Consider the following 8,890-nt stretch of genomic DNA (forward strand, 5'->3'; position numbering starts at 1 on the left):
AAAATCCTTGAGGCTTCCTGCAAGACTTACTGCTTTGCACCCCTTCTAGCTATGCCACTGTGCAGGAGTGCCCTTGTAATCCCCCCCCCCAAGGCCCAAATTGCTAGGCATTATCAGAAGTTTGTTTGGTGGGGGTGTGTGTTTATTCATTCCACAGTATTACCCAACTGAAATCCCTCAGGAGATACTGAAATGTTGAAATGGGAAGAAGCCTCAAGATGGTACAAGCTCCCCAGAGCCGGCCCATGCATGAGGCTGACTGATGTGGTTGCCTCAGGCAGCAATGGGTGGGGTCCCCCATCTCTGTTGCCCTACTTCTCCACTGCTCCTGCTCCTCTCTCCATTCCCTGAATTGGAAAAGGAAGAAAGGGACAGAGAAGAAAACTAAATGTGGAGGGGAATGATGAGCTAGAATTTGGAGAATGGGAGGAGCGGAGGCTGGCACACCATCCAGTAAGGGGACTGCATTTGTGATTCAGCTGTCAGGAGGTCAGGGGCCAGCTCTGGAGTTACCAGAGGCAAAGCTTCAAAGAGACAAAACAATTGGGATCCAGATACCTTCATGCCACAGATAAGAGGACAGACTCAGCAAGGGCATTTCCAGATTTGCTCCCCATCCTGCTTGTGCCCAACATGCTTGCAAACAGACACTGGGGTGTATTGCTGGCTAGTAGTCCGTTTAGAAGAGCAGGGGAATAATGAGCAGGAGCATCATGGGTGGTGCCCCTTCTGGCCCCAATGCGAATGCATGGCCATCATCTATGACCTTGTCTGAACTGTGCTGTAGGCTTCTTTTGGCCTCAAAACACAACCTTCACAAATAAATTCCTTCTCTGCAGGATCTGCACTGGGCTGAGTGCACATACAAAAGCATGTCTGCCAGCGCAGTTGGTTGGAGGGTTATCTGTACAGGAGAGCCTCGTGCTTCCAATTGATCCCTTGGATGCTAATCCTGGATTCTCAGAAATGGGAAAACGCCACTTTTGGTTTCCAGTGCAAGCAAACTGCACACCTCCACCTCCCTGCCACAGCATTTGAGGCTTTTAAAAATAAGGATGTTGATCCATTTGTTAAAATGGAACTGAGTATACTAGTCTGCAGGAAACAGCGATGGTGTGCGCCAAATCCCATCCCTTCTGTGGGCAGACTTCCTGCCCCCTTTCTCTCTTCAGACTTGTGCCAGCTAAACAGCTGGTACATGTTGGAGAAGACTTGTTGCGGAGTGGGAGGCTTATGAAGGTGTAAGGAGATTTAAATCCTCTTTCCCCTCCAAAGTCTCCTGATCCATTGCCCCCAATTGAATACATTACAGGCATTTTTTTGGCACAGCTACACTAGTGGGGATGGGGTGGTGGTGGTGGAGAGGATAGGATTGGCCTGTTAGTTCCTGTGCACACTTTCCTGAGGGTAAGACAATGGGACTTACTTCTGAGTAGACAAGCATAGGCTTGTGCTTATAGTCTCCATAAAACTGTTAAAAAGAGATAAATACTAACTGGGGTTGTTGTTCCAAGCAAAGGTGGGGACAGAAATTGCATGATCAATTTTTGCAAAAATAAGAGACATTTTGGAATTGTAATAACAGAAATTACAAACCTTTTTTTCCTGAACATTTGTAATCCCAGATGGAATAAATCATTCAGAATAATCACCAGTGTGTCATAATACAAAGGGCGCAATCCTACCCTGCGCTGGAACAGGCAAGCCAAGAGTCTTGCGCTGTGTCCAGCGCAGGATAGGGGCCCAAGACGGCTCAGCCAGAGGAAAGGGGAAACTTTTTCCCTTACCCTTGGGTAAGGCGCCTTTGCCCTAAGGAGAGCAGAGCGGCTTGAAGCTGTTCCAATCTCCCTGGGAACGGGGGGGGGGTTGGGGGCCATCATAACTGCAGGATCCCAGCCCCACCTCCCACTCCACCTGCGCTCCCTCGGGGCCGCCCTCCCCCCGCCCTTCCCCTGCTCTCCCCCTGTGCAGGAATGCCTCCCTCCCGCCCACTCCAGACCCTTGTGTTGACGCAAGGCTCACAGAGTAAGCTGCCATGGAGGCTGGATTCAGCCTCCGTGTGTCACTGCATCTCTGTGTGCTGATGCGGCTTGCTCCGAGGAGACGCAAATGTGCTTTATGGCACATATGCAACCCTCCTGGGCCAGCGCAAGGGACTTGTGCAGGCCCGACTCATTCTCAGGATTGCGTCCTAACTTTATAACACTGATGTTGTTCAATAGAACTGGTCAATGCAACATTTTTGCTATAGTCTTCCCTAAAGAATGGTGTTCTCTGTTGACAGTTCTGATAGAGCTGAGTTGGTTCAAAGTAAACAGTTCTAGCTACCTGCAGCCTAAATGTTTACAGACCCAGCCCTTCAATATCTTAGAAAAGTACTGTACGTTTATATTTGACTTCATGGATAGCAAGTAGGCCTCCTGCCAAGCCACGAGCAGGAAGTTATTTCATGTGGCTGTAACTCTCAGTGAGCACTGGTGGTGTTTTCTAAGAGAGAAACAAGCTGTTTCCAGATCTAGCATGGAGAACAAAAATTACAGTAATAAGCCTAAATAATTTCTCAGCCAGCAGGAGTAAAGAATGCATATTGGGATCTTTCATTGTGACATCCTCTTCAGCCTCAGGGAATTCAGACCTTTGTCACATTTTGCATAGCTGCTTTGCCTACAAAACTACCCTTATTGAAAATTTATTGTCTGGTCTTGGCAAGGAATAAGAAGCTGTCCACAGTCAGGGAGTTGGAGGGCAGGTCCTCTCCTGGATTAGGAACTGGTTGAGGTCTAGGAAGCAGAGAGTGGTTGTCAATGGACAATTTTCACAATGGAGAGAGGTGGAAAGTGGAGTGCCCCAAGGATCTGTTCTGGTGCTTTTCAACCAGTGCTTTTCAACCTGTTCATAAATGACCTGGAGGCAGGGCTAAGCAAGTTTGCAGATGTCACCAAACTTTTCTGAGTGGTGAAGACCAGAAGAGATTGTGAAGAGCTCCAGAAGGATCTCTCCAAACTGGGAGACTAGGCAGCAAAATGGCAGGTGCATTTCAATGTAAGTAAGTGTAAAGTCATGCATGTTGGGGCAAAGAATCAAAACTTTACATATAGGCTAATGGGTTCTGAGCTGTCTGAGACAGATCAAGAGAGAGATCTTGGGGTGCTTGTGGACAGTTCAATGAAAGTGTTGACCCAATGTGTGGCAGCAGTGAAGAAGGCTATTCCATGCTTGGGATCATTAGGAAAGGCATTGAGAATAAGACGGCTAATATTGTAATGCCATTGTACAAATTGATGGTAAGGCCACATCTGGAGCATTGCATCCAGTTCTGGTTGCCACATCTCAAAAAGGGTATAGTGGAAATGGAAAAGGTGAAAAAGAGAGCGACCAAAATGGTTGCTGGGCTGGGGCACCTCCCTTATGAGGACAGGCTACAGCATTTGTGGCTTTTCAGTCTAGAAAAGAGGCGCTTGAGGGGGGACATGATTGAGCCATACAAAATTACGCAGGGGATGGACAGAGTGGATAGAGAGATGCTCTTTTCCCTCTCATGTAACACTAGAACCAGGGGACTTCCACGAAAGTTGAGTGTTGGGAGAGTTAGGCTAGACAGAAGAAAATATTTCTTTACCCAGTGTGTAATTAGTCTGTGGAACTCTTTGTCACAGGAAGTAGTGATGGCATCTTGCCTAGATGCCTTTAAGAGGGGATTGGGCACATTTGGAAAAGTTCATTACAGGTTACAAGTCATAGTAGGTATGTGCAAGCTCTTGGTTTTAGAGGCAGGCTACCTCTGATTGCTAGATGCAGGGGAGTGTAACAGAACACAGGTTGTGTCAGCCTCCCCAGCTTGAAAGGAGGTGCCGATGTGCCTTACATCTTCTTACGACACTCCTTGGCTGGTGCAAGTGACTTGTGCAGATATATTGAGCACTCGGGATTATGCTCTTAATAACAAACCCTTGTGATGTTTGGAATTTTAAAAAGAAGCCATAGGCACAGGTTTGCTTTTGAACAATTAGGGGTAGTGGCTGTTGCTTTAGGGGTGGCTACAGGGGCAGGGTAGTTACAGGGGAAACTAGAAAACTTCCAGGGAGAAACTACATCCAGAAATGCAGTCCTGCTATGCTTCCTCTGCCATCTCAAAGTATGCAGCTGTATTGCCTAATGCAGTTGCAGCTGTGCTTAAGCCAAGCAGAGCTAAATTAAGATTCCCATGTGCCTTGCACAGAAATCTTGTTGTATATCTTGGTGGCACACATCCAGCATGCAGAGCTTGCTAGTGAAAGGTATATTAGGAGGGTGTGGTTTATAAGCATGCACTAAAGTAGAGCATAAATATGGGTGAGGCTGCAGCTGACAGCAAGGGAATGTGTTACTAGTGATAGAAGCTTGCCCTCTTTCAGGAGCTCTGACCTTTTCTTAAACATAATGTAATTGACTTAAAGGCTTTAACAGATGGAAGAGGGGAAATGTTTGATATTTGCATATCACTTTAATTTCCCCATCAATAAAATCCCAGCTCTTTTGCCAATACAGTGTCAATAACAACACTTAGGAGAAAGGATACATAGTGGGCATCATGGATACGTGGTGGATCCAGTGGCGTACCAAGGTGATTTGGCATCCGGAGCCCATCAATTTTGGGCACCCCTATGACAAAATTATTTTCAGTAATAGTCATGAGACACACACACACAGCTATATATATATAGGTGTGCCCCATTCCGGAACCCGCACTCCACCGTTAAGTGAAACTGCAATATCAGGGAACACCCCCACCCTCTCCTCCAGAGGGTCACTGTGTGTGTGGGCTGCGTGTGTCTGTCCACTGCCTCTGCCGGGCTCAGAATGACAAGTACATTAAAAAAAAGTTACTTTGATTTTTTTGTGATTTTTTTGTGAAATTGGAAGTGGTGTTTTTAATGCCTTATAAGGCACTTTTTCAAAAAAACCAGAAGTGACTTTTAAAAATGTACTCATCATTCTGAGCCCGGCAGAGGCTGTGGGCTGATGTGTGCAGCCTCTGCCAGGCTCAGAAGACCCTCTGGAGGGGGCACACACGGGGGTGCGTGCCACAGATCCGCGGACCTGAAACCATGGATATGGGATCAGTGGATACAATCCATTTGTGTTTGTGTACACACACACACACACTCTGTACTTTGTAAGTTTGTACATTTACATTTTTATATAACTTCGTATATATAATCGAAAAAATTGAAAAATAAGTTTCAAATAACTGTTTTCTTCTTGAAAAAGAAGTTTAAACAGATTGGGATAGCCTCTCAGGCACCCCGCCCCCCCACAGCCTGGCACCTAGGGCTTGGGCCTCTCCAGCCACCCTCTTTGTACATCACTGGGTAGGTCCACCATCTTAAGGAAACGTGTATATGCATAACTGAACACACATTTAAATTAAGCAGAAGAAAGATTAAGGAGGCTGTGATTTTTTTTTTTTTACCAGTACTGTATATGAGGTCTTCATTTTCTTTTATTTTCATTGTTTTCCCACAAGCCACAATTTTGGAATCACTGTTTGGATGTCATGGCAAGGGCACAAAAACAGTTTTGTTTTATGTATATAGGGATATAATCAAATTGTAAATAGAACATTTTTGAAGGAGTATTCCTTGGCAAAGATAGTCTTCAAGGGCAACACAGATTAGGAGCCAAACCTTTTTAATACTGCCCTTTGCATCCACTGTATATATACCTTTCAGGATTATTTCTCAAATGCATGTATGCAAGTGTCCTTTTTTCAATGCATCAAAGTACTGACCCAAAAAGATTTCTCCCTCTCCCCAGCATTCTACAATACAGGAGAAGTACAGTGAGTCAGCTTTTACGGTTGAAATGGTAATGCCTATATCTCATCTAGATTTTTTGCATAGTCATGGAGTTCCTGGAATTGAGGATAGGAACTACAGTGATTGGTGATGTGGCAGAACTATGGGTACATTCGGGGGAGTCTTTATAACCACAAGGCTATAAGATCATATATAGTGATACCTGACACGTAGTGCAACTCCATAGCTAATCAGAAGTCATTCTTACTGAGTTCAATGAAACTACTCCCAGCTAAGGGCCCAATCCTACCCAACTTTCCAGTTCTAGTATAGCCATAATGCAGCCCCTTGGTAAGAGAACACATGTTGTCATACCTTGAGAAGGCCCCAGTGACTGCCTCTCCACCACAGGATGCAGTGCACACCCCACTAGCACAACTACATCAGCACTGGAAAATTGGGTAGGATTGGACCCTAAGTGTATATAGGACTGTAGCTCTAATCCAGGGGTGTCCAAACTTTTTGGCAAGAGGGCCACATCATCTCTCTGACATGGTGTTGGGAGCTGGGGAAAAAAAGAATTAATTTACATTTAAAATTGAATAAATTTATATAAATGAATATATTACAGATATAACTTATATGAATGAATGAAGGTCTTGCAATAGCTTAAGGACTATAAAAGGCCTTGCACAAAGCAAGACTGGCCTTTCCTTGGCTGTGGCTCCTGCATCACAACTGTGAAACAGCAAGCAGTGGAGGGAGCTCTTGGCCCACAGCTCACACAAGAGGTCAAACAGTTGCCCTCCCGCTTTAGCAGTTGTATCAGGCCAGCGCAAGCTCCAGCAAATCTTCAGAAGGCCAGAGGCTCATTAGAGATTGGAGGTCCCCTGAGGGCTGCAAATGGCCCTGGGGCCAGGGTTTGGGTATCCCTGCTCTAATCAATGTCTTCACTGTACTTCACTGGGGGAGGGGGGGTGTCTGTGTGTGTGTGTTTTCAGATTCAGTGTCTTCTACAAGACACTGAATCCTGTTTTGTACTGAATCCAGTGTCAGTACAAAAGACAACTTCCACTGTTGATAATGGAAGTTGCAGCCAAAGAAAGTCGTTTCTGACCAATTTAAGTCTAATTAATTTCAATGGAATTTCAGATTGACTTTCTTTGAATACAATCTTGGGGCAGGGAAACAAAAAAGAATTGTACAGTAATTGGTGTCAAAGTGTGAGCATGAGAGAAGAGATGAAATCCTATGAAGATACAGGACAGAATCCCTGTATCAGTAAGAATTAAAGAAAAGGAAGCATCTCAGCAAACACATCTATTCCCATAGCTGTCCTTTCAGTAAAAAAGCCACTGCTCAAATGATACCTTCTGTTAAACACACAGAATTTTTGTTACATATGGAATTGTCAGTCTTGGTATTAATGTTACAGCCCTGTTATGGAACAAGGATTGTGATTTAACAGTAACAGAATGCTAAGGGGGAGTAGGACACCCTCTGGTGGCTGCACCTGTTTTGTACAAGAACGTCAACTGACATTGTGTTCTATATATAGTAATACAGAATGCAATGTACTTTTAAATATATATCGAACGTAGCATTGATATACTGTATGTTCTTTTAGTATGCAATAGACAAACATTGGAGATTTGAAGGATCTTGTTGGCTTGCTTTGAGAATTGTCTGTACACAGTTGAGAGCAAGCTGTATTGAAAACTGGGGAACTTCCTTCTGAATAAACACACACGAGTTCATTATTCAGTCTCACTAACCCATCTCTGAGCATGTTCAGACTGCCTTGTCTAATTTCCCTTAACAATTTATCTGCTTTAGTTTTTCACTGTCATTTATTTCCCTTAAAAAATGTTTTCAGGGCACAGTTAGATCAGTGTTTCTCAACCAATTGTACTTGTACACACCCGTGGTACTTGAGGTGGTATCTGGAGGCACTCACTGGACACACAGGGCCCAATCCTATCCAACTTTCTAATGTTAATGCAGCTGTAATGTGGCCCAGAGGTAAGGGAACAAATGTTATCCTATCTTGAGAGGGTCTCCATGACCGCCCCCACAACCACAGGATGCACTGTATGTCTTGTTGGCACAGCGTTGGATAGGATTGGGCCCTCAGACCCCTGTTGCCTGGCAGAGAGACCAGCAATGCAACACAACAAGGAGCAGTAGGAGGTTCGGCAGGCAGAGTTCCAGTATGCACTTTTCATGCATGCGAAAAAGCCCTCCTGTCAACCCTGAGACTCTTACTGGTGTTTGTTTCATTGTGTCTGGCCCAAGGTGACCAGATGTCATAATTACAAAGGAGAATAAGGTACCTTAAAATGTAGGACATCCAAGAAAAATGTAGGACATGGCAAAATAAAAACTAAAAAACACTCATATATTTTCATGAGTCTAATTTAAAACTATATTACTTATTATTAAATTTAAATTACATATAATTTATTAATTACAAGAAGGCTATGCGCTGCCTACAGGAGCCCACTCACAGGGAAAAGGAGGATATTTAAGTTCTTTTCCAGGACACGAGGCTAAAAAAGAGGACATGTCCTGGAAAAAAGAGGATGTGTGGTCATCCTGGTCTGGCCTCACAATCCAGAAGTAACTGGTAATGATATCACCAGTTACCGATGACATCATCGCCACTTACTGATGACATCATTGCCAGTTACTGATGACATCACTAGTTACTGATGCCTTACTGATGACATCATCATTACTAACTGATGACTGACTTACTGATGGCATCATCACTAGTTACTGATGACATCATCACCACTTACTGATGACGACGTTGCCAGTTACTTCTGGTAGTACTAGAGAAAAAGGCTCAAAAGATGCTTTGCAGTGCAGCACAGTCAGATGCAGGCCTCCTTGGAAGCAGAGTCAGGCTGCCACCCTACTCACACTTTCCTGGGAGTAAGTTCCACTGAACACAATGGGGCTTACTTCTGAGTAGACAAGTGCTGGGAGTGGGACTGGGGGAGGGACAGGCGCTGAAACCCTCTCCTTGCAAAAATTAAACCCTGGACATGGGGGTGGGGCAAAGAAGCAAGCACAAGCTTCCCACCAGGATTGGCTGCCTCTGACTGTCA

This window comes from Tiliqua scincoides, chromosome 2 (genome assembly GCF_035046505.1).
Source record: "Tiliqua scincoides isolate rTilSci1 chromosome 2, rTilSci1.hap2, whole genome shotgun sequence".
Classification (NCBI taxonomy): Eukaryota; Metazoa; Chordata; class Lepidosauria; order Squamata; family Scincidae; genus Tiliqua; species Tiliqua scincoides.